Genomic DNA, 26819 nt, shown 5'->3' on the forward strand with positions numbered 1-26819 from the left:
TGAGCTGTCCAGGGTCCTGAACTCAACATAGGACTCTGTGTTACTGCCTGCTTGGAAACTAATGCTTCCTGCGGGAGGATAATGGACCAGGTGCTGGTCGCTCACAATGGATGCATGCCCTTTTAAAATGGCCCTGGATATGGGAATCAAATTCACACAACTTTAAGTTTTTATTTGTGAACAACTAGATACTCCTCAGTGATTAATATTCATTGGTTACAAGTCATATGACAAAAAAAAAGAAAAACTAAATATATTTTAAATGCATATTTACAAAATACTAAATATATTTTAAATGCATGTTAAGTATTTTAATATTTGTTAAAAATTTACAAAAACTAATGTAATATATGTGCATAAATACATAATAAAAAATAAAAATATATATATATACTGTATATATATATATATATATATATATATATATATATATATATATATATATATATATATATATATATACTGTAAATTTGGATTGATTGTATGATTGATGTTCAAAAATATGAATATGAAAAAATGCTCCAAAACAATATTGGTAGAAATATATATTTATGTAAATATACTGTGAATTTTTTTTAATTTTGCATTCAGAATTATACATTTTTTTGTATATTCTGAAATATATTAAAAACATTTTTTTTTACAATACGGTTTTGAGACATATTTTTCCGCATGCTTTCCTTTTGTACACATTCATGGTGATTGCATGTGCATTGCATTCAGCCATGTGGTTTACAATGGTTTTGAACACTTATACCCCATCCGAGGCAATGCTTCAAAACACTCATGCAAAGTGCGAGCAATAATAACAGAAATGTTTGACTCAGCAAACACCACTAAATATTTCAGCGTTTATCTCTTGAAACTATTTCTATCTCAAGCATCAAAACGCACGCAAAAAATTCAAAGACATCAGAGGCTTTGCGAAATCTTCTGAAACAAGGCTCCTGCCGTGAGAATGGGGCGAAAAAAAAATGTCAAAGATCTGGAGATGAATGGAGCTGAATGAATGATCTACTGTACGAAATCACACAGTTAAACACTAAATTAAACTCGAAAGTAGATTGTCCGCTGCAGTGCTCTGTTTTATTGTTACTTGAGCAACACTGCAGACGCACAAAACATTTTCAAGAAATGCTTTGTTGTTTTTTTTTCATATTCTCTCAGAGAGAGAGAGAGAGAGAGAGAGAGAGAGAGAGAGAGATGAGGGGGGAAGCTCTAAGCCGATTAAAAGCTGTAAATAGGCTTAAACATTGACACAACTGAGAGCCCAAACAAATATGCCCCTTTATTTCTCAGCAGGACTCAAACGGAGGATTGCGAAAGCCTGAACGTTAAAAACCCTTTTCCCTCTTTGCTGCTAAACCCCCACCCCCTCTCTCTTGAACAGATAAACAGACTTTGTTCTGTCCCCGGGTTATATTTTTCTAATATGCTAAGCAGTTGTCCTACAAACAGAAGTGTCTCGCAGGTGGAGTGGTAGTTTACACCTTCATCATGTCGGGTGTGTTTTGTTTGCTCAGAGAGCAGTCAGATGGGACCGGCGTGAACGCAAGGGCTTTTTATCTTTGTTTGTTTTAAAAGCGATGACAGAGAACGTCAGTGAATGCAGCCGCAGCAGAGCGCGTGCGTGTGTGTTTGTGTGTGTGTTTGTTGCAGCTAAATGAAAGCGCAACCCCGTTTAACCCACATCAACACACTTTTGACTTGACAGATGGAGAGAAAAGCATGATAAAGTTAACTTGCACTGATCACTAAATACAGTGGCCGTGTGTGCCGTGATTTTACTACAGTTATCAGGAGCTGTGACATGGATAACTGTGACCACTAAATTATTAGATTTTAGTTCCTTTATGATGCTTGACTGTTGTGACTGCTTTCTAGGGTGTTTGCTAAGTAGTATTAAGGATGTTGTGGATCGTTTCTAGGGTGTTGCTAGGACACTGCGAGAGGTTTCAAAGTTGTTTGCTAAATAATATTAAGGATGTTGTGGATAGTTTCTAGGGTGTTACTAGGACATTGTGAGAGGTTTCTAGGGTGTTTGCTAAGTAGTATTAAGGATGTTGTGGATCGTTTCTAGGGTGTTACTAGGACATTGTGAGAGGTTTCTAGGGTGTTTGCTAAGTAGTTTTAAGGAGGTTGTGGATGGTTTCTAGGGTGTTGCTAGGACACCGTGAGAGGTTTCAAAGTTGTTTGCTAAGTAATTTTAAGGATGCTGTGAATGGTTTCTAAGGTGTTGCTAGGACACTGTGAGAGGTTTCTAGGTTGTTTGTTAAGTAGTATTAAGTATGTTGTGGATGGTTTCTAGGGTGTTGCTAGGACACTGCGAGAGGTTTCTAGGTTGTTTGCTAAGTAGTTTTAAGGAGGTTGTGGATGGTTTCTAGGTGTTGCTAGGACACTGGTGAGAGGTTTCAAAGTTGTTTGCTAAATAATATTAAGGATGTTGTGGATAGTTTCTAGGGTGTTACTAGGACATTGCGAGAGGTTTCTAGGGTGTTTGCCAAGTAGTTTTAAGGATGTTGTTTATGGTTTCTAGGTGTTACTAGGACATTGTGAGAGGTTTCTAGGGTGTTTGCTAAGTAGTTTTAAGGATGTTGTGGATGGTTTCTAGGGTGTCGCTTAGGACACTGTGAGAGGTTTCTAGGGTGTTTGCTAAGTAGTTTTAAGGAGGTTGTGGATGGTTTCTAGGGTGTCGCTAGGACACTGTGAGAGGTTTCTATGTTGTTTACTAAGTAGTATTAAGGATGTTGTGGATCGTTTCTAGGTGTTACTAGGACATTGTGAGAGGTTTCTAGGGTGTTTGCTAAGTAGTTTTAAGGATGTTGTGGATGGTTTCTAGGGTGTGCAGCTAGGACACTGTGAGAGGTTTCTAGGGTGTTTGCTAAGTAGTTTTAAGGAGGTTGTGGATGGTTTCTAGGGTGTTGCTAGGACACTGTGAGAGGTTTCAAAGTTGTTTGCTAAGTAATTTTAAGGATGTTGTGCATGGTTTCTAAGGTGTTGCTAGGACACTGTGAGAGGTTTCTAGGTTGTTTGTTAAGTAGTATTAAGTATGTTGTGGATGGTTTCTAGGGTGTTGCTAGGACAGTGTGAGAGGTTTCTAGGTTGTTTGCTAAGTAGTTTTAAGGATGTTGTTTTAAGTTTTAAAGATGTTTCTAGGGCAGAGGTTGTGAGGATGTCGTGGGTGGTTTCTAGGAATTGCTAGGTGGCTGCTATTGGCTTGTGGGTCATACTGTATCTAGATTATTATTGAGTGGTTGCTACAGTGTTTCTAAGGTATTTTTAAGTGATTGTGAGGTGTTATGGTGGTTTCTATGGTTTTGCTGGGATGCTGTGCATGATTTCTAAGGTAAGCAATGCGTAGGGTGTCGCTAGGATTCTTTGCATGATTTCTAGGATGCTGCTAGGATGATATGAGTGGTTTCTAGGTCATTATTAAACGTTCGTGGTGATGTTGTGGGTGGATTGTTTCTAATATGTGGTGTGTGAATTCTAGGGTATTGTTAATTGGTTGCAAGGGTGTTGTGAGGGATTTTTTTTGTAGGCTGTTGTTGCATGGTTGCTAAGGTGCTGTAGGGAGTTCCTAGGGTGTTGCTAGAATGCGGTGTAGTTTTTAAGGTGTTGTCAAGTGATTGATGGATGCTGCAATTGATTTCTAGAGAGTATGATTGTTGTGCCAGGTGTTGCGGGTGTTTTCTAGGGTGTTGCTAAGGTGTTGCTAGGTAGCTGTGGGTGATTGCCAGGGCATTGCTATGTGGTGACTGATGTGTTTTGCACAAAAGTATGCCTGATCTTTAAACAGCTCATCCAATCAGATTCACCAGCAGAACTATATATTTTATACTGTAAATATAACCTGCTTGTTTCTTTTTTTGTTTTGGAATAACAAAATATAGTTCAACCGTTGACAGGATTGCAAATCCAGCTACACACACACACTCAACATTGTCAGTGGAGCCTGAATGTTCTATCTGCACTGCAAACCCTTCAGATGAAATCAAATCAGCCGACTGAGCTCAGGACACACAGGAGAGGCTAGATTTACCTGCTAATGCACACAACAACAAACACAGCTCTGAGAGGTCATTAATGCTGCGCGAACACTTTATTTCAGAGAGTTCACCAAGGTGAATACTTCAGCTGGTTACAACAAACACCTTGAGTTAAGAAAATGAAACTAACTTAAGGTTGGTGCTTCAAACCGGTCCAGGTCCTTCAGTTCTGGTATTGAATGTAAATAAAACAGAAACAGAAGCAGACCCACAGTTACTGAAAACACTATAGGCTTTTAAACTAGTGTATAGTTCACAAAATCTTTATATATAAAGCATTTGGTGGTGTGTTTTATTATTATTATTATTTACATAAACTAAGCTGGTCCAGGTTTTCTTGTTTTAAAGCAAGAAAACCATCAAAATGATTAGAGGCTCTTTACTTAAGGCTCAAACATAAAATAAAACAAGATATGTTCGGTTGGGAAAGCTTAAACATGCGTTTTAGTCCGGGACCAGCTTAAGCCTTGCCTGCGAAACCAGGGGATAATGTCTCGTTACCAGCCTTGAAATTAATATGCAATTTTCAGGAGCCAAATATGTTACTATAACGAAAGAAAATATCAAATTTAATAGGGTCGGTGATCGAATCCCGTTGCCAAAAAGGAGCGGTAACGTACCGGGACTGACAGCATCCGCGTTTTATATCACACGGCAGAAGTGAAGACAGATGAAATCCAGTGGCATAATGTTGGCCAGATCCCATCACAGCAGGAGATTATTACAGACAGAAGGCTGGAGAAGTCAGAACAGAAGGGCTGAGACACATGCACCTACAGCTCCTCATCTATAACTCAGATCTATGAGCCGTCGAACAGAACGCAACGGATACACCTCGCCATACAGAAGATGAGCAATACTCATCACCTACAAACTCATACATGATGCGAGCCTTGCTGGATTACAGCAGCTTTTATGGAGGTGAATATGAGACTTTTTGAGGCCAAGTTCAAGCAATTTAAGGAATATACGGAACGGAACCAAATATGTTAAAACGATCTCTACATGCAGATGTCTTGTTTTACCAGTGCTTCGAAGTTCGAACAGATCTCCATTACTTTTTGGAAAAAAAGCAGCTAAAATTAAATATGGAAATAAGTGTTTACTATACCTTCTGATTAAAAGCGATGCTCTTCATCAGAATGTTTGTCTTGTTTTCCAGTGCTAACATCTGAAGATTTTTTTTTAAATCGAGATATATTTGCTTAAGAAGCAAGCAGGCGTAGAATAAAAAAGTCTTGTTTTCTGAGAGAGCGATCAAAATGGAGTTTATGATTAAAGCGAGAACAAATCTCTGCAAAAACTCAACTTAATTCAAAGCAAAAACATTTTCGTTCCTCGTTGGCGGATATTTGTTCATGTTTTAAGCATAAAGTCACTTAATTTTTGCGGTTTCTCAGAAAACAAGACACCAGTGGTTTAGTTGGCCTCTGAAGTAAATGTATCTGCATGTATCATGCAACAATTAATGCCATGACTTTATGAATTGTATCGGCTTTTAATTACCCTTTCAATAAAAAAAAAAACAGCTTTGAATGTCTTGAAACCTTTAAATTAGTTAAAAGCAATAAAAGCAAACCAGTAATATTGGTTACACTTTATTTTAAGGTGTCCTTGTGCTTCATAACAACGATACATTTTGAATAATTAAATGCAAGTAACCCTAAATCAAACCATAATCATAACCCTGCCCATGTGGTAAGTGCGTGTAGTTAAAAATATAAATACTCATTACTTAAATGTATATATACACAAAAATAAAGCATTCAAATTCTGATTACTTATGTTATGTAGTTCGAAACATTACTGATTCATATCTATTACTATAAATGTGAAATTATTTGTTGCCATTTTTGAGGGGCAGACCGTGAAAATGTACAGAGGACGAATAAATATATTAACTAAGGATCCTTGCAGTGATTGCTGTGCGCTCGGCATGTTAAAATTGAACACACCACCATGTATAATGCAACACACAAGTCAGCAGTAAGCAGGCTAACATACATGATGCAATGCAATGAAAGCAATAAAAGTACAGAAATTGACAGTAACTGCGTCACAATCAGATCCCTGCTATATTACTTTTTTAACACATCTCCGCGGTTCACATTTATTCGGTTATATATGTAATTCTAAAGAAAGATGCGTTAATAATTTACTACTGAAATGTTTACATTAAATAAAATACACTATTGTGAAATATTATAGCAGCTCCCTATTGCGATATATTTTAAAATGTAGTTCATTCCTGTAATGCAATGCAGAATTTTCAGTGTCCTTACTGTAATCCGTAATAAAAATAAATTGAATACGCCTATTTGCTGCTCGAGACACATTTCTGATTACTGTCAGTGTTAAAAACAGTTGTCCTGCTTCGTATTTCCGTGGGAAACCGTGATGCATTTTCCCCAGTGTTCTTCGATCAATAGAGAACAGAATAGTGGTTACGTTTTGCAGCATTATTAACGTTGCTCTCGCTTTTTAAAGCATTTAAAGCATTCATTTGTCAATGCAAAAAAACTGTATTGTAAAATCTTTGCAATATAATGTTATCTATCGCAAGGTTAAAAAAACGACCAGTGGTAAATCTATAAAATCATGGTCTGTGCTCGGAGAAGCAGGTCAGACCTGTTCGACTGTATTACACAGCGATGGCCGTTCCATTAAGACGATATTGGTTTCTTGAAAGAGCAAGCAATAACCAGCCTAAACCCACATTTGTGTTTCAGTCAGCTAGTTCCGTCCAATTCAATACATCACGAGCCAATTAACTTAAAAGCTATAACAAAATCTATGATGCAGACCGTAATACAATCATAATGTACAATTAGCCACAGTTTGCATCATTAACAGAACGTAGTGTGGCAAATCTTTCCATGCGAATAAAAAAAGCTAACGTTCAGTCTAGTGACCCTTAAAGAGTGGAACAAAATGTCGGAGTTTAACAAGCACATAACAACTATACGTCCTCGTCTGCGCGCGCCGCGATTATGAGATTTTAATGGTAGTTCTGCGGCTCGACCCCGAATGACACGATAGACCTAAAGTGACCAGACATCTGGATCCGGAGGTTTTTCACAATAATTAGCCTTAACGTTCGCTTTTGCATTGCTATAAATAAAGATTGCACGGACGCTGCGTTGCTTTGTGCTTTTCACGAAAATAGCTGCAGGGCAGTTCATCCGAAAAACAGCATCCAGTCGTCATTTACTCACGCGAAACATTTCTTGTTCCTGTGGATCGTAAAAGAAGTTGTTTTTTAATCAAGCGAGAGCCAGTGACGTCGGACGTCGACATCCTTCGAAATATCTTACCGTTTAATCATACGGGGTTCGAAACAACATCAGGGGGAGTAAACAAAGGCAGAATTTATATTTTTGAGTGAGCTGTCGGTAACGCTTCACTTAAAGCCTTCATGTATAATGCATTATAAAGAGTTATTAAATGATACAAAGCATTAGAATTATTCATGATACATTATATATCGTTGTAATTAGAACCTCATTTAAAATGCGTGGTGTAACAATGAATTGATAAGTGTTATAATGCATTAACCGTGGTTACAATTATTCATGAGATTGTACAGTACATTATAAGGTGCATTACAAGGCATAATTAATGCATTAAAACTACTTTTTATATTGCATTATACATAAAGGCTTTAAGTAAATTGTTGCTGGACTCTCTTTAATTCTTTAGTTATTTGACCCACTAAGAACTAGGCTTGTTCTTTTCGGTGCTAAAAAGGTTAGTACCTCTTAGTAGAAAGCAAAGTTTAAAGTTTATTAGCATCCACACAAAAGCGAAGGTCTGACGTCTTGTGAATTACAACAAAAGCACTAGGAGTAACACTTAATATAAAACAACATTAATAATAATAATAATAATATGCAGTTAAATGAAATCTTAAAATGAATCATTTAAACAGCAAAAAAATTCAAACTGTTATTTAACTCACGTTTTATTTTTTAGAACAGTTAAATCATTGAAAATAGCATTTTAGAAGATATTTATTTTTATTTTACTTTTCTTTACCAATTTTTCATTAACCTTTTTTAATAGTTGTCATTTCGCCTAGCAAACGTTTTCTTTAGCTATTTGTAAAATGAGTTAAAAATGCCATGTTCACTCGTGGGGGCAACCGATCAGCTCCGGACCAAGCCAAGCTGTTAAAGTAGCTCAAATCGATAAGCGAATTGTTATCGCGCTCGTTTTATCGGCCCACGTGAACTGCGCCTGGTTGAGTCCTTTCCTCCCCGCAGAAACCTGCGTCACCCGTCCCAACAAAGCGCTCGCTAAAATATGAATCACAAGAAACGCGGCTAAAAGAAAAATGCAGGATTTGAAAAAGAGTACGCGCCACGCTGAGATTTCGATGAGGGTTTTCGAGGTGCCTATTTAGCATTCTAAGACGATTACTGTTTCTGTGGCGCAGAGGAGTTTCGGAATGGCTCCCAAACGCACAGTAAAACTCTCCCCTCCTCTGGTATCCATTTTCCTCTCTTCTCCTCACATCTATTACCGCTTCTCCCCAAAAAAACCCATTACCAGCTCGCGGACAGCTGTGATAGGTGGCCCTATTTTCCTCTGTATACCTCGGGGATCCATAGCGAGTTCTGCGCAGGAGCACATCCCGCATTGGCCGAGAGCAGGCCGAAAGGCACGTCTCCGAGAGCGCGCAGCCCATTTGCTTTGATTGTAGATCAATAGCTAAGAAAATGAAGGTTTTCTTTATTACGGCCATAATGTGTCAGGTCATCTGTTTGGTGACTCCGCTAATGACCGAAGCCGGACCTCTCGGCTCATATCATCTCTAAACGCCATCCATCACGCGGGCCAAAGCAGACACGCGCCGCTGCCCATCCGCAGGAGCTGGACAATGACCTGTCGATGGAATCAATTAATAAGCGGACAAATGATCATGTAGAAAATGTATCTGAGGGTCGGCGGGTTACTACTGATCGTATCAACGCTACGCTGAGCGAGCTCTATTTACACGCACTCTTAGGAGTGCGACTGATGCTCAGATTTCTGAAAGATATTCAATGTCCGAATTTATGATTGAGAATGCATCACGCGAGAAAACGTCGATCCGAAACTGAATGGAAATCACGCAGATGCTGTGATTGTGACCTCAAAAACTGAAATTAGATCCATGCCTGATTTATGACGATTTATGATTTAGGTGTTTGTATGTATGTCTTTTGCATTTTTTGTTTACCGGCATGTTATGTATTATAGAAAATATCAAAATCTACTTCACGTACGTTTCAACGTCAGAAAATGTTGAGAAAGATTAGTAAAACATTCTTAAAAAATACATAAATATATGTAATAATAGGGAGGACACATTTATGGTGAAGATGAAACAGTGTTATTTTAGTTTCAATAAATGCAAAAGTGTTTTTATTTTTTGATGTCGTTCTTTAGTTAGTATATATTTATTTTGTCCTTATTAAGTCCGTTAGGTACATATTTATATCCTAATAGGTACAAAAGCTTTCGTATAAACGATGCATAAAATTTAACTATTTAAGTATTTGGAGCATATAACTATTATTATTTTTATGCACTCTTTTGGCAATATACATATTCAGTCTTTGTCATGAAAAACTTGAGAAATAATAACAAGATTGACAGAAAGTGAGAGAAAGAGGGGGGCGAGAAGACAGGTGAATAAGTACAGTGATTAAAATGTATTGTGAGCTCGTTGAACTGGACATAAATGATGTAGCAGCCAGTCAGATGAAGTGAACTTCAAAGAGAGAGAGAGAGAGAGAGAGAGAGAGAGAGAGAGAGAGAGAGAGAGAGAGAGAGAGAGAGAGAGAGAGAGAGAGAGAGAGAGAGAGAGAGAGAGAGAGAGAGAGAGAGAGACAGAGAGAGAGAGAGACAGAGAGAGAGAGAGAGAGAGAGAGAGAGAGAGAGAGAGAGAGAGAGAGAGAGAGAGAGAGAGAGAGAGAGAGAGAGAGAGAGAGAGAGAGAGAGACAGAGAGAGAGACAGAGAGAGAGAGAGACAGAGAGAGAGAGACAGAGAGAGAGACAGAGAGAGAGAGAGAGAGAGAGAGAGAGAGAGAGAGAGAGAGAGAGAGAGAGAGATGGGGGCTGGGTTTTCATGGAGAGACTCATTTAACATCATTCTCTCAGAGCTTTGAGGGACGGGACTCAACTGGCTTCCCATATCACACCCAACCGCTTTAATAACAGCAGAAAATGAAACACATGAGAAAGTGAAAGAGAGCAGAGAGCAGAGAGCAGCTCTTTTCTGAAAGACAGCGCACTGCCTACATAGAGAGCATTTCAATTCATCGCAGGCATGAAGGCCGTGCAGAAATGTAGGCAGCGAAAATTACGCTATTGGTCGAATTTAGGGCAGCATCCTTTACGGAGGAGATTATCCCAAAACGCATTGTGAAAAAAATCCATTCAAGATTGAATATGAGGGAAATGTTCATCATAAATATACTTTAATTTGCGCTCAGTGACAAAAAAAAATGATGAATAGATACTCTGGTTCAGTCAATAACTGAGCAGCCTACATTGCGAGGATAATGTAGACAAAAACCCCCACAGCAATTATCTCTATTTTTTTTTTATTGTTTCTGTAGTAAATAAATTTAAATAAGATATTAACAATTAACTGCGAGAAATAGAGAATAAATAGGTAATAAATTGCAAACTAATATAATTCTGAGTTCATATTTCAGCAAAAAAAAGTCAGAATTGTCAGCTTAAAAGTCCAAATTTTGTAATTCTGTCACGGAAACAGACTCTTATTCCAACATCACACTTTATTGGAAGCGACTGTGAGTTGCTGTGTGTGTGTACAGTGTCCAAATCGGTCACCGAAGAGCTTTTATTTCAGTTAGGATGCTGTCTATGTAGGCAGTAGACAGAAAAGCAGCTCACTAAAGCTAATCTGTGGAAACACACAGTCGCTCCTTCTCTGTTTCCGTCCTTCTCGCTCCATCTGTCTGTCTCTCAGTGGTATCAATCCTAAAGACTGCCCAGAGAAGCAGGACGGCGCTCAAAAACGACAGGCAGAAAGGGTGAGGGGAGATAAGGGCTCTCCAAAACTAGGGCATAAAATCAAACATTGGGCCACGGCCAGCCAGAGAGAGAGAGAGAGAGAGAGAGAGCAAGAGAGAGACATAATAACATCTCCCTTTGAAGTATCTGCTCTGTGAGAGAACACACACACACACACACACACACACACACACACACACACTCCTCTCCGTCAAACTCTCTCTCACTCTTCTGTTATTCTCACCCTGCTGAGGAAAGATTCAAGACACCAGCTCACTATTCTACCCATTTGTTATGTCACTTTTTAGTCGTACTCTTATAAATAAATCTTCCATTCTAAATGTTTTTATTGCGTTTTATATTATTTATCTTTTATATGCTATTTAGTGATATTTTATTCTATACGGTTCTACTTTGTTCTTTATGGGTATATTATTTGCCATTTTGCAAAAAAAAAAAATTATCTACGTATTCAAGTATACACTGAAGTTCGAAATAAAATGTTTTGAACGCTGATTATAATATATATATATATATATATATATATATATATATATATATATATATATATATATATAGTGTTTCTTGAGGAGCAAATGAGCATATTACAATGATTTCTGAAGGATCGTGTGACACAAAACTGGAGTAATGACGCTGAAAATTCAGCTTTGCATCACAGGAATAAATTACATTTTCAATTATAGTCAAATAGATAATGGTTATTTTAAATTGCAATAATATTGAGAGCTTTTTGTGATTTGATCAAATAAGGTGAGTACTGAAGAGACTACTAATCATACTAATGGCATTCTATTCTGTTATAAATGCTTTTATTTTACGTTGTTCTGCATTGTTAGTCCCAGCGGTTATAAATGCATTTATAATATTCTCTTTCTTCTGTCTGTTCAGCATGACACATTTGCTCACAAAAAATATTTATAACGGCCGAAACTGCAAAAACTTTGACTCCACGAGTCTCACGAGAGGAACCAAATGCAAAGCAGATATCAATATCTCGCGTTGTGGACCGCATTACTGTACATGACCTCCACTTGGGCTTTTATCGCGTAAATCTGTCCTCCGGGCCTGCTGGACTGAATGAGATCTCTAAACCATGAGCTCAGCAGATGAGTTTGCTTCATTATAACGGACTGTCGCCAGATTGGAACGGCAGCACTTTTACTGTAGTCTCGGATGAGGCACGAGCCGACGATAAGAGCGTTACACAAACACGAGCACGCGGACGCACAATCATACATCACCCAGATAATTGCATATAGGAAACAGAGCGAGCCCCACCCATCCACGATGAGTAGATCCATTACGCCGCGCTAATCAATACTCCACTACGCTTTATCACTGCACAGAGGCAAATAGAGCTTGCGTGACGAACGAGACGTTTGGTTAACGATCAGGTCGAGATGGTAAAGGTCAAATCTTCATGGGGAATTCTTATGATAGCAGAGCAGGAGGTGCACATGACATTTAACTACCAGATAAGACGCTTCGGTTGCATCTCCATTCACGTATATATGCCCCAAAACACTAAAAGCAGTATTAAACACAATCCCTTGTACTAGAAAGAGGAGAGAGAGGCCTTTAAATGCGTTACGCAAAATGAATACATTCAGCTACATGCAAATGCAAATAGCGTGTGACAATGGAATAGGAGCATGATGCAATTTTAACACATTTGTGTAACATTACTCTGATATTAGAACGCACTGCAAACGATGTACTTTCCTTCCATCAGCACAGGGCATAACATCAGTATTCAGTGTTTCATGCTGCCATAGCAACTATGAGAAAAAATACCGTAACTTAAAACATGTACAGCCGCATTTTGTTTAATAAAATGGCCAGAAGACCAATAAATCAATGCATGATTATGAATCGTCGATGTTCATAATTCAACTAAAAATACAATTCTCGTGGTTAAAGGTGCTCGCGTTTTTCAATTTCTCCATGGTTTTTATTCAGCCATGGTAAAAATAGTAATTATAGTTACTTTTATGCTGAAAAAGACTATATCCGACATAGTTTTGTTTCACATCACAACTGATTGCCTGAGGGAAAGTATGTCAATGCAAATGAACTGTGCATCACTCAGAATTAAACAGAGAACTACATTTTAATAGAATTTGAGTTGAGGTCGCAAACAGCATACGGGATTGAAAAAAAGCGGTCACTGGCACGAATGATAGATAGACAAAATGGTATAAAATGCGAACAATAAAACAATACATAGAATATTGGATAGAACGATGGAACACTTTATAATAAAGGCGTCATCTGTTAACATTAGTTAGTGCATTAACTAACACGTTCATGTTAACCCACACTGCATTAACTAATGTTAACAAGAACAACTTGCGATTATAACATTGCATCAGTAAATGCAAAAATTAGCCTTATTTGAGATGAATAGATGCTGGAGTAGTATTGTTCAAACTTAGTTCACGTTACCTAATGTACTAATGTTAACTAATGAACCTAAAGTGTAACCAGAACGATAGAATAATGTATCTATCTGCTCAATCCACTTGCGTTTGATAAACGAGGCTGAACGTCACGCGCATAAATGTTAAAAAGCTGTCAGTGAGATGTTATTTTGGGCGCAGTGCAGGTGCCGATCGAGTAAATGTCATTTCCTGGCACAGTAGATCAGTATCGAGCTGCTAATTGACCCTTTGTTAATTACAAATAATTCGTTTAAGCTAATCTGATAGCGTCCTTCATCGCTGGTGTTCTGATAAGCTATTGACAGGAGCTTCCCTTCCGCTCTGCACCGCCCACCGACCTGCCAATATCAGTGACATCAGCCAGAGAAGACACTGTGTTTAGCGTTTGTGGCTAACCGAAGCTATATCCGAGCGGCTGAAGAACTACCAGAGGGCAACTGTGTGATCAACATTCTCTAATGGTCTCGTGGCATCGATAGTGAAAGTCATTTACACGCTCTTGAAGGACAATATGGTGAGGATGTAAGACAGGGATGAGAGTAAGCAGAGTAACAAGTACAAAGACCTCGGCGGAGATGATCCAAGCAGGAGAACAAGGGCCGTTCAAAACTGAACTGAGAACGATTTTCATAAACTTGAACTGGATTTGAATCGAAGTAGCAAATGGGAGGCAGGACTGTCGCTTAAATTTGAAGCGGAGGAAGTAGAAAATTGTTTGAAAATTCGAAGAAATTCATATGCGTGACTGTCACTAGAAAAGATACGTTTGTCAAGAAAAAGTTTGAATAGACAGAATAATGAAACAATGGAATGATAGAGTGATGGATAGAATGACAAAATGGTAGAACGGTAGATCGACGGATGGATGGATGGATAGATAGAATTACAGATAGAACAATAGAATGATAAATATATAGAACAATAAAATGGTAGATAGAATGATACATAGAACGATATAATGATAGATAGAACGATAGATAGATAGATAGATAGATAGATAGATAGATAGATAGATAGATAGATAGATAGATAGAACGATAGATAGATAGATAGATAGAATGATATATAGAACGATAGATAGATAGATAGATAGATAGATAGATAGATAGATAGATAGATAGATAGATAGATAGATAGATAGATAGATAGAACGATAGAATGATATATAGAGAAACGATAGATAGATAGATAGATAGATAGATAGATAGATAGATAGATAGATATAGATAGATAGATAGATAGATAGATAGATAGAGAACGATAGAATGATATATAGAACGATAGATAGATAGAACGATAGATAGATAGATAGATAGATAGATAGATAGATAGATAGATAGATAGAACGATAGAATGATATATAGAACGATAGATAGATAGATAGATAGATAGATAGATAGAAGATAGATAGATATAGATAGATAGATAGATAGATAGATAGATAGATAGATAGATAGAACGATAGAATGATAGATAGATAGATAGATAGATAGATAGATAGATAGATAGATAGATAGATAGATAGATAGATAGATAGATAGATAGATAGATAGATAGATAGATAGATAGATAGATAGATAGATAGAATGATATATAGACGATAGATAGATAGATAGATAGATAGATAGATAGATAGATAGATAGATAGATAGATAGATAGATAGATAGATAGAACGATAGAATGATATATAGAACGATAGATAGAAAGATAGATAGATAGATAGATAGATAGATAGATAGATAGATAGATAGATAGATAGATAGATGATATATATAGATAGATAGATAGATAGATAGATAGATAGATAGATAGATAGATAGATAGATAGATAGAGATAGATAGATAGAACGATAGATAGATGATAGATAGATAGATAGATAGATAGATAGATAGATAGATAGATAGATAGATAGATAGAAGATAGGAATGATATATAGAACGATAGATAGATAGATAGATAGATAGATAGATAGATAGATAGATAGATAGATAGATAGTGTCATGAGCAGCTAGCGATGGCCAGGCTAGCGTTCTCTGCTAATAAAGAGCTCACCGCATGATCGCTACATAAGCTGCATTCAAACACCAGACAGTTTCTCTCGCAAATGACTTTTGTTTTTTTAGCTTATTCCTCCTCAGACGTCCAAAGAATGAGACATCAAATCAGGGCACAAAAGATCTCTCTAAACGCCGGCGCATTTGGCCTGTCAGAGCTCAGATTTGGAGAGCCATAAGCCGAGAAAGCTCTTTTGTTTGGGGCGCTAAAAGCATTTCGGTATTTTAGACACATCCCTCTATTTTCTGCGTCGGAGTGGGCGGCAGGCGGGGGATAAACACCGTTTATGACAGAGAAGAGTGAATTTGGCCTTGTGACAGAACGCTCTCGCCACAGGTTTTTTTGTCCATCTGAACCATTACGAAAGATACGGGCTGTTTGCTCTGGAAAGAAAGAGCTACGTCTTTAAATTTGATCCTCCCTCATTCACCAGGAACAAAGCTTTTACCTCGTCCTGTACGTGACGGTGTGCTCATGAATGCTGGCGATATCTTAGTCTACTGTCCACAAAGGCAATGGTTTCCATAAAAAAATATTTAGCAGCACTACCGTTTTTAACATTTCTTGAGCGGCGTATTAGGTTGATTTCTAAGAAATCGCATTTAGTAATGATGCTGAAAATTCAGCTTTGAATCACAAAAATAAATTAAACTGTAAACTATATTACAACAGAAAGTAGTCATTTTAAATTGTAATAACATCTCACAATATTACTGTATTTTTAATCAAATTAATGTGAACTAAAAATGCTCTTTTATATATATATATATATATATATATATATATATATATATATATATATATATATATATATATACATTTCCATAGGTTTTTTTTTTTTTATAATGAAATGATTTTTCTTTTCTAATGATGTAACCAAAGTCACAAAGGAGAAAAAAGATATGGAAGCATGTTAACTTTTAACTTTTTTATATATATATTTTTAATAAATAAATATATATATATATATATATATATATATATATATATATATATATATATATATATATATATATATATATTTTTTTTTTTTTTTTTTTTATTTATTATTTCCATAGATGTCCTTCATTATAAGTAATAAACAAATATCATGACCCACTTTTCAACATCCGGTCCGATCCGATGGGCAGAATCAAGTCCAGCCCTACATTACATTATCTCAATATTCTGTTTCACACACACACACACACACACACACACACACACACACACACACACACACACACACACATGCAAATGCAATGCACGATGTCATGATGTGTCAGTGAGCCCGAGATCTCCGTCTTGTGTCAGCCCAGAAATGTCACATCACATAGAAAACATACCACACTCGTTCCAGTAAAGTGTCAGCTCCTCTCTGTTTGTGGTCATGCATTTTTACACACGTGCGGACACATGACACGTCCGTTTGCCTGCGACCTCTGACAGACGCGCAGAGAAAAGCTTCAAAAGCACAGAGAGAGGGAGAGAGAGATTGCAGGCAAAAGGCCCTTTGCTATTTTATTGATTGCGCGTTCAAGCTGTATATTTAAGTTGTATATTTAAGAAAAGCAGGCCGAGCGCCGGGACCCCTGGGCCCCCCGTCACAGCGGCGGATCGAATGACTATTTCATTTACAGTCTTATGCTAATGCACTTGGCAGGAGAAGGACGAGGTCTGTGCGCACATCTGCACTCAATAACCCAATCACTTTAACCAGAATTAATACCCACAACAGACAGAGAGAGAGAGACACACACACACCGGACGCCTTCAGAATCAGCCACAAAAAACAGTATTATGTTCTCTTACAGTAAAAAAACAACATATATTACCTTTTATTTTATTTTGGGGTTTTTTCAACAAAGATGCATCGATCAAACGTGACAGCGAAGACGAGTTTTACTCTAAGTACTCTTGTTTCACGCGTTCGATTAATCGAGGAATCCCGAAATAATGAAATCTTGCGTGTTTCGCGCAGAATATGAAGCGCACGATTGTGAGAGCTGAATAAATGCACTCGACCCCGGTGTTTGAACGGAAAAACTATTTGGAATTGCTATTATGAATTTCACCGTTCTATTTTTCATTTGTTTTGCCAGTTTTCATATTATAGGCAGAGAGAGTGTGTAAGTCCTTGTTTTGTATATATAATATATATGTATTCAACTATCTCTTGATCTAAGAGGGGTTTTAGTGCATAAACATGCAAATATAAATAAATAACGAAAAACAAGCATTCAAAAATATATATTTATCCCCTAGTGTAAATCGAATGCACTAAAAATGTTGACAGAATGCACGGTCTGTACTTGTTTTGCATTTCTCCACTTACATGTACACATTTTAGTTTAATAAAAATAGAAATCGCTTTTTAAAGCTTAAATGAACTCTAAACATTTTGTATATTATGTAACAATCAATTATTATAAATGATTTAAATCATGTTTTTTTTTTTAATTATTCAAAAGCACATGCAAACATACCGAGATATGTACTGAATATCGTAAAAATGTAGAAAATATCGAGATATAATTAATTTTTTTATATATATATATATTGCCCGGCCCTAATTAGAATGATCTCTTAAAGGTCATGTGACACTGAAGACTGGAGTAACGCTGCTGAATATTTGCCATTGCATCAAAGGAATAAATTATATTGTACAATAAATTACAAAATAGTTTGCTATTTCACAATATTACAGAAGAGGCTTTATTCGAAAACGCTGAAATATTGTACTGAACGCAAACATCTGAATATTATTAAACAAATTAGCATAACATATTAAGTATATATTTTGAACTGTATATTTATTCGAAAAATGTTAATCACTTATTGTTTGATTTTCTACAATGCAGATGGAACTGAAACACATGCAGGATGAATTTTAATGCTAATGTTTGATGGCGGCTAAATATTACAAACAGAATATTAAAGTTAAACGTTAATACGCTCAATATGCAACTCCTGCTCCTGTAACTGTACTTTAATTGTAAAATTATTTATTACTAAGCGCAGCAAATCAAACTATCTGATTCGCCGTCTTGCATGGTGTGAGAAACCGAAGACGTCCATCCGGCATTGTGCCTTTTTTTACAACAAAACCTCTGACTATAAAGCGCATGTGTTTCCCTTAAACCTTCTCATATCCTCTCCTGCCAATAAATGCACCGAAACTTTAACCATTAAATGAATCAAATCCATTAAAAAGCCCCCCGAACGGAGCGAAAACAGCAGTCAAAGCTAATATCGGCAGCACACGACCGCCGAATCAGACACTGAGCCAGAACATAAATGAGCGTGGAGCAATAGAGTGAGATAGAAATGAAATCTCTTTACCTCCCCGACTCTCGCTGTCAGCTGGCTTCACCTGAATAGGCCGTGTCATCTGCAGGAGAGAAAGAGAGAGAGGGAGAGAGAAAGGTTAATGTGGAGGTGTAAGACAGAGACAGCCAGAGGAGCAGGTTAGGAGCGCGTCGTCTCGCTCCCAGATTCACAGCTGTCAGAGCCACTGAAGCTCAGAGACGTCAGCTCCCAGAAGCCCACGGGCCGCGGGAAACCACGTACACGCGCGCTTACACCAGTCATTCCAACATCAGACCAGGCGAAGGAGGACAATCACAAACCAGAGCGTCTCAGATCCACATACGCGTCTCTCACACTTGTTGCGCGCGTCAAAGACGTTAAGATATCTGCATCAAAACGGACTCTCAAAAGTGATTTTGTGTCCGCAGAAAGCACGGTGTCTGCTTTTGGGGTTTCGAATAAGCTTTGGGAGAATAAAATGTCAAAACGCGTTTGAAATAACGTCATTCAGTGTAGACTTTTTCAACGCATATTGGAATATATAAAACAATACGAAAACACATTACATTTTATTTTGTTTTAATTAAGTTAATAAATCACAAACGGGTAAAACCTAGGATAGTGGCAAGTTTACAAAAAGAAATGTCAAATCGCAAATAATTAGTATTTGGGATTAAATTAATTTATTTTAATATGTCATAAATCATATTTTTGTTGTAAATATACGGCAAGATTGTTGCACTGAATTACATTTTAGAAGGTAAATTTAGTGAATGTAAGAAAATTCTGACTAAAAATTGAGACAAAAAAATTAAACAAAATTTAAATCAGTATTACACTTATCATTTTTTTTACGGTTTTGTGATTATTTGTTCAGTATGGTCAAAAATGTGACTAATGTGGTCAATGTGGCAAAATACTACACTAACACAAAATAAATCAAAATAAATCAAATGAATATAAAATGGTCAAAAGTATCATTTAACATAAATACTAATAATACTACCATTAATGATACCATGACTAAAATGATTATAATATAAGATCGCTACTTACTTTGCACTTATTAATTCCCTGTAAAATAAAAACAAATTTATGTCAAATTGCAATATTAGAATTCCAGGTTGCCTTAATTTCTCAATTGCTTTGTTTCTTCATTAAACCATCGATATTTTGGTAGAAAACTGCACTAAAACCTTATCCTTTAAAACTATATATTAATAATTAATACATTGATTTATAAAATGTATATATTATTTTACAGTACAAATGTAACATGTCTTAATTTCTTCATTTTTGAAAGTTAAACCATCATCATTTCGGTGGGAAAATCACAGGGACCCCTAAAAGCTTATCTTTTAATGACAACAGGCGGTTCATAAGCGCTTTTCATCACCCAAAGTCAGAATGCATGCAAACATGAAGTTTGTGTGACTCTGCACCACGAGCCGCACACATGTAACAAAGTCCATATGAATATAAAGAGGAGCAAGTGTGCGCTTTAATGAAACGTGTCGCTTGAGTCGAAGAGAGCAGCCACTGAGCAATCTGAGGTCAGATGAGGTCTGTAGCATCCGTCTAACCCTGCTTTGTTCCATCACTCCATCTCCGCATCCACTGTTCGCTTCTTAATTTCTATCTAAACTTCTCTCTCTTCATTGCATTTTCTCTTCATTACGGTTCGCGCTTAAAGATGGATGTTTCCGAATTCGTTAGATGCCTTTTTTCCCGGAGCACAGAGGCACAAATTCATTGTGTCTTTCATGAATACGAAGCGTGTGCTGTGATGCACAGAAAAGCCCAAACACGCACATTTGCATTTGTTTAGTGTCTGATGCGAGGAGGAAGACGAGCGTGTGAAAATGACGAGAGAGAGAGAGAGAGAGAGACAATCTTACACATCTAATAAGTCGACGCTGAGATGTTTTGTGTGGAGCAGCTTTAAAATCTGTAATCTGATAAGAAGAATGAAAGCTGATCAGATCACGACAGCGTTCTGCATCCTGTACGTGACTCTGCCCCTCGACAACAGGAAATCACAGCACCTCCTCCAAATCAAAGCCGACAGGCCACGGACGAGGAGCGCCGTATATTAAACCAGAGACTGAATGACAGACACAAAGAAATATAAGTTAAACTTCAGTGCATAACTCATTCAGCTATGGAAGCCTGTTTCTGAATTTTAAAAAAGCATTTGCAACTTTTTCATATATTATATATTAGAATTCTGACTTCTTTTTTATTTTCTTAGGCTAGAAAATCATACAGTAATAATAATACTGTCAAGCAATGACCCAGAACTGGGTGTAACAGGGCAAGCACCTAGCAACCCTAACCACATTTGCAGTGTGCAAGAACACTTAAAAGCACACAAAACACTAGCGACGCCCTAGCAATGGCTCAGAACACTAAAACACCTTAGCAACCACCCAAAACGCTCTAGTGACCGCCTACTGATGCTCTAGTAACCGCTCAGATCACCAAAACACCTTAGCAACCATGCAAAACATTCTAGCGTCATAGCGACTATCTAGTGACACCCTAGAAACCACCTAGCACATTAAAACACCTTAGCAACAGCACAAAATTACCTAGCAATCGCCTAGAACCCTACCCAAAACAAAAACAAAAAAAGATGTGGCAACAAGCTAAAACGAGATGTGCTAGCAACCACCTGGAACACCAAAGTGTCTTAGTGACCTCTCAAAATGTCCTAGCAACCATACAGCACATCACAAAACCTCAGCAGCCAAACTAAATGCCCACTGACCACCTAGTGATACCCTATCAACCACCCAGAACACCAAAATGACTTAGCGACTAGCCAAAAGCGCTAACATCAAAACACTGTAGCAACCACGCAAAAGGTGACCAGTTAGTGATGCCCTAGCAACAGCCCAGAACACCCAAACACTTTAGCAACCACCCAAAGACCTAGTGATGCCCTAGCAATCACTCAGAACATCAAAAACCTTAGCAACCACCCAAAACGCCCAGGTAACTGTCCAAACATCTTAGCAATCATCTTAGACACATTAGCAACACCCATAACAAACTAACAACCATACAGCATATGCAATGACATGCCTAGATCAACCTATAGATCAACTGCAGAGCAATGAGCCAAAAACATTTTTAATAATAATCACAAATTCTTTAATAATAATAATAACAATAATAAACCACACAGTAATATTGTAAATACATTAAACCTTGTAGCAACTATCCAAAATACCAGAACAGCCACATAACAACCCCCTAGCAACACCCTAAACACTGAAAAATTGCATAGCAACATCCTGGCAACCACACGCAAAAAACAAGATTTATCAAACGTAAAATAATTTGATTAAAACAGCAATTAATATGATTAAACATCACAATTACAACAAAACATAAGAACAATGAACATTTAACCAAGCTTGTATTAAAAAAATCATATCATATATATATATATATATATATATATATATATATATATATATATATATATATATATATACACACACACACACACACACACATTTAAAAAAATGGAAAAGCAATAGAAATTCTTGACAGGGAATGGCAAATAAAACAGGAGGAGGAGAAGGAGGAGAGCAGGAGCGAGCAGAAGCACTACAGTGAGAGAAATGAAGATGTACAGAGAGACGGGTACAGCAGGTGAGCTGTGTGGTTGCCCGTGGCGACATCGCTGTGGCAGCGGTGATGAAAGACTCTCCTGTATGGAGTTGTCACGGCGACGGCACACAGGGGGCTGAGTCGCAACAGGAAGCGGGGGGTGAGACGGGCCACAACCGCGACAGGAAGTCAACATCAGCGCTAATGGGGACCTATCGCTCACTTAGGTGGCGAGCCATACAGCAGCGATACACAATAACAACACAACACCAGCCTGCGCGCCTGTGCACATTTGGGGTCTCACAAAGCATTATTTCCAGGATCGCTCTCTCTTCACTTAGCCTCGCCAACGGGAGGCGAATCGCGCAAATTGGGCCGTTTTTCCTTTCCATTTCCTGCGTATAGCGCGGGTCGCGGTGTCAATTGCAGCATCGTGTATTATGCAGGCTACACAGGTCTTACCTCCCACTTCTGAAGTCGCAATTAGGAATGCATCACGTTCAAGTGCTTTGTGCATGTTATCTGTCTACTATGCGTGCGATCTAGGGGCATGTACACACTGCAGCTGAATTGCCAGAAGTGCTCAATCTCGCACACACAGTGCATTTACGAGTGCAGTTATCATATACAACCGAATAGACTGAAACGGCATTTGTAGAAATTCTAAAAAACTGAACAGGACAAAAAGCTGTTAATTATGAATGTGAACGAGTACGTCTCGAGGCTGCGTTGCCAGACATTGCTATAAAAAACGGAAAATAAGAATAAGCATACGTGACCCTGAACCACAAAACCAGCCATAAGTGAAAACTTTGTAAAATTCAGATTTATAAATATATTTATAAATGAAAGATGAATAAATAAGCTTTCCTTCGATTTATAGTTTGTGGTTTTGTGGTCCAGGGTTTCATATAATGAACTAAGTTAAGTTAAACTACATTTATTTCCATATAACAGATCAATTTATGAGCTAAGCCAACCTAAACAACAAGCCCAAAGAGGCTTCATAACAATAAGTGTCGCTTATTATGTGTGTACATGGCAACCCTTCAAGAGCGCGCTCTGCTAAATAGCTTTCCAAAGAAATAAAAAAGAATACGGCGGCTCTGTTAACAATGGTTTAGTTGAAATTTGCTAACTTAAGTCTTTGCCCTTGACCCTGAGCGCATTTAAAGCTGTCACTCCTGAAACTTTACAGTGTGGCCATTGTGAAGTTCAGGAAAAGTTTCAGCACTGACCACCGGATTTAAATACAGGAGTGAATGTAATATTACAGTAAAAGTAATGCAACAGCAACAAAAAGAATGCATTTAAATAAGCCACTAGTTAGCCACATCGACAGAACTAGCATTTTTTTGTTTACGTTCGGAAGGCTGCTTAGCCGCAGGGTTGCCAGGTCTGCGCAACAAAACGCAACAAAGCAAGTCGAGAATGCTTTTCCCAGGGGGTGATGTTTTTCGATTCAATCCGCTGACTTTGAAATCAACCGGTGGCAATATACTGTGGAAAAATTGTGGACTCTGCAATACTGTGTTTAAGTTTTTTTTACAACAATCTCTCGTGTGACATAGCGATACGATGGCATTTTTGAAAGAAGAGGGCTTAATTGTCGCAAACACCGTGCCTCGGTAGAATAACATTTCAGAGAAATGCTCAATAAACCACAGACGCTCTAAAAAAGAAACGGCTCAACCACAGACAACATCACAGAACAGAGTGACACGAGGGACAGATTTTAACCCCACACCGCCAGACATCTCGTCTTCAATTCATATCGATTCTCAATATATATTACAGCAACATTATCTTCAACATACAGACCGTTAGCACCAAACTGCTCCCACGTGAAGCAGCTCGGATGAATATGAGGCTGTCAGCGCTCAATTATGCTTTACGGTGCTCATTTTATAATAATAACTGTCATAAATGTGCTGTCATAAAGACGAACGATCCACCTGTCTGCACACATACACACGTGCTATAGTAAACACATAAATCTGGACGCATGCAGTGTTTATTCTCATGTTCTACTGTACTTACAGCTGCCCTGTATAACTGATGACTGCAGCAGATTTCTGGGCAAAAACACTGACGCCACATTATTTACACGGGGCTTCCACTTTATGGAATCCCTGTTTACTAATGCTTTTCCTGTGAATGAGGGGAAACTTACTAACACACACATACATCAAAACAAACAGAGCTTAGCTGGCTAATAAGTTAGTAACCGAAAAAAAGTTGTATTATTGCTGGAAAATATGCATGCATTTTCATGCACGCATCTAAATATCTACAGTATGCAGATTTTTGTTTCTTCCATGGGGATCTAAAATAAATACATTTGCACTGACATATTTTATCTCATAATTCTGACATGTATTAAATATTTTTGGTTTTTTTTTAATGTAAAAATGTATCATGCTTTAAATGCATTTAAATTTAGCATCATTACTTTTGGTTAAATGTATTATGAATCTCATTTGGGCAGAAACTGAGCTAATAAACACAAAAAAAAAAAAAAAAAAAAAAAAAAAAAAAAAAAAATATATATATATATATATATATATATATATATATATATATATATATATATATATATATATTGTTTTTGCAAATATATAAATTATAAAATAAAACATAACATAATAATCTGTTGATCTGTTTTTGCAAATACACTCTTCATGTACATTTATATATATATATATATAAAAATATTCCATGTTTGATTATTTAATGAGAAGTAGCAGATACTGCAGACACACATCAGAACATATGCGCACGTACACACTCTCATGTGAGGATACACAGGTGAGAGTGCATTGTGGGTCACGGCGCAGGCCGCTCATCATCCGCAGATGTCCCGAGAGTGGTTTGTTTTAATGTCTCCAGAGTGCACCCATAACCTATTAGCATTTCACTGCTGCAAACACTTTCAGAACAACACACACAAACAGGGCTGCGTTATCCAGCAGGATGCCAAAACAGACCGGGAGAAAACAGGAAGCAGCAGAACTGTTTTCAACACTGATAATAATAAAGTTTGTGTTTCTTAAGCAGCACATCAGCATACTAGAACGATGAAAACGCTCCTTTGATCACAGATATATATAAAATATATTTAAATCGAAAACCGTCTGTTTTAAATAGCAATAATATTTCAGAATTTGTGATCAAATAAATGCATTCTTGCTGAGCATGAGACACTTTTCAACCTTTTTGACCTGAAATGTAGCGTATATGGAAACACTGTGGTAGAGGAGGATACGGCAACAGACTCAAGAGGACGTGAGGTTCATCATCTTGTTATTTAGAGAGTGAAATGAAGAAGAGTCTCGCCATCTGTCATGTAATCATTTACACGTAACCTGAATATTTCACATAAACATACATCAGAGCAGCAGCACATTATCTCACCTCAATAAACACTTGACTAACTTAAAAAAACATAATATATATATATATATAGAGTGTCAGAAAAACCTGACAGCGTCTGACGGTACACCTCCCAATCCCAGCATTCACCGCTGATCCCTAAAGGAATATTCCAGTTTATCTTAAAGCCCACAGACAGCATCTGCAGTCTTCTGTCGACCACAGACAATAAAGAGAAACGCATTTACAGCAATGCATTTAAAATGGAAATCAAGCGGGCCAGCAGACGGAGGGTTTACAAGCCGAAGAGCGAGGCTTGTGCTTTTGTTAATGAATTCTTCAGTAAAACCGTTTGTTATTCGCGTTGTTAAACAGCTCATCCAAAAATATACATTTGCTGAAAACTTACTCATCCTCGGGGTGTACAAGATATAGAGGAGTCTGTTTCTCCATCAGAGCAGATTTGGAGAAATTTGGCATCGCATCACTTGTTCACAAACAGACCCTCTGCGGTGAATGGGTGCCGTCAGAACGAGAAAGTGATCCACACCACTGCAACCCCTCAGTTAATATCGCGCGAAGCCAAAAAGCTGCAAGTTTGTTACGATTTTTACGGCTTTTATCCGTAATGTTGCTTTCAACAGTGAAAAAGTCTGAATCGGGAGAGAAATGTGCAGAGATCACGCATCTGGTCAAAAGCGATGGTTTAAACTAAGTTGAAACATCTACTTTTTTTACGAACACTCTGCTTTTTACTTCACAAGACGTTAACTGGTGGACTGGATGCGATGCAGAGCATTGCAATGTTTTTATCGGCTGTTTGTACTCTCATTCTGACGGCACCCATTCACCGAAGAGGAACCGTTTGCGAGCAGGTGACAGAATGTTACATTTCTCCAAATCTGATTCAGTTAAATTTCATTTTTGCTCGAACCGTTCCATTG

The 26819-nt window shown here is 37.5% G+C and overlaps 1 pseudogene; it reads right to left on the reverse strand.

Moving 5' to 3' along the window:
• LOC122335701 overlaps window positions 1–26819 on the reverse strand; it is a 132750-nt pseudogene that overhangs the window by 50041 nt on the left and 55890 nt on the right.

The sequence above is a fragment of the Puntigrus tetrazona genome, unplaced genomic scaffold (genome assembly GCF_018831695.1).
Source record: "Puntigrus tetrazona isolate hp1 unplaced genomic scaffold, ASM1883169v1 S000000846, whole genome shotgun sequence".
Lineage (NCBI taxonomy): Eukaryota > Metazoa > Chordata > Actinopteri > Cypriniformes > Cyprinidae > Puntigrus > Puntigrus tetrazona.